Raw genomic sequence first — 1,059 nt, forward strand, 5'->3', positions numbered from 1 at the left:
GTCACTGAATATAATTGAACGTACACAAAAGATCACATCTTTAATGTGTTTAAGATATTCATGCACTAAGTGTATGGTAATATTAAATAATATCAATGATAAGGTATTTAAAACATTTAGGTACCTGTTTATTGCAGTAACTGTCTGTATAAAATACATGGTCAGTTTTTTTTTTCATTTTCATTTAAAAAGGGGATTAACATTACAGAGCATTTGTGTATGGTATATTGAACCTCAGACGTAGTGTGAAGAAGCGAAGTTAGAGACTCGTAAAAAGTTATAATATTTCGGGTTTATTACAAGTGTTATTTATGGTAGATGTATTTTCATTTTTTTCCCATAGGTTGTTGAATGCATGGCGAGTGATACAGGTTGAAATAACGATGATATCAAATGATATAAAGACTTTGAGTATTGCTTGTCCATATGTGCGCGCTCATTCCAAATGTATTCGTTCAAGTGACTGTGCGCATGAATTTGAATTCGCCACGTATACCCCCCTGATACATGCGCGTGTGCAAGCGTGCATGCAGGCGTATACGTATGTATATGTGTATGCATCTATGTATGTATTTGTACGTGCATTCTGGAATTTTGTCGTCGGTGCATAACATTTATATCATCGGCCTGTTGGTCTAGAGGTATGATTCTCGCTTCGGGTGCGAGAGGTCCCGGGTTCGAATCCCGGACAGGCCCGGGGATGTTTTTCAGAGTGCTCTCTGTCATTCAGGTAAGTTCGTGGAAATCCTTAGGGTAAGTAACTGGAAACACCTTAAATATTAGTAAGCTAACAACATTACTGGTGTGGTGTAACCCTGAGTGCTGGGCAGTCGGAGGTATTTCATGCCAAGATGGGCACTGTCATCTCTCAAAATATGGCTTATTAATCCTCGTATCTTTTATATGTAAATTGATTATATTGTCTGAAGCATGTTATGATAATAATGGTGTTGTAGGTATCAAAGAAATAGCTTATATATATATATATATATATGAATCAATTTTATTTTTCATCCATTTATTAAGTCAGGGTATCATAATGGTTTATTGTAGGGTTTC

At 36.0% G+C, this 1,059-nt stretch overlaps 1 non-coding gene across 1 annotated transcript; it reads left to right on the forward strand.

The window, feature by feature from the left end:
* Positions 1-624: 624 nt before the first annotated feature.
* TRNAP-CGG (transfer RNA proline (anticodon CGG)) lies at positions 625-696 on the forward strand. Its single transcript has one exon. It is a non-coding gene; the product is annotated as a tRNA-Pro (tRNA).
* The last annotated feature ends 363 nt before the right edge of the window (positions 697-1,059 follow it).

Source organism: Panulirus ornatus, chromosome 59 (assembly GCF_036320965.1).
Source record: "Panulirus ornatus isolate Po-2019 chromosome 59, ASM3632096v1, whole genome shotgun sequence".
In the NCBI taxonomy this organism is placed as follows: domain Eukaryota; kingdom Metazoa; phylum Arthropoda; class Malacostraca; order Decapoda; family Palinuridae; genus Panulirus; species Panulirus ornatus.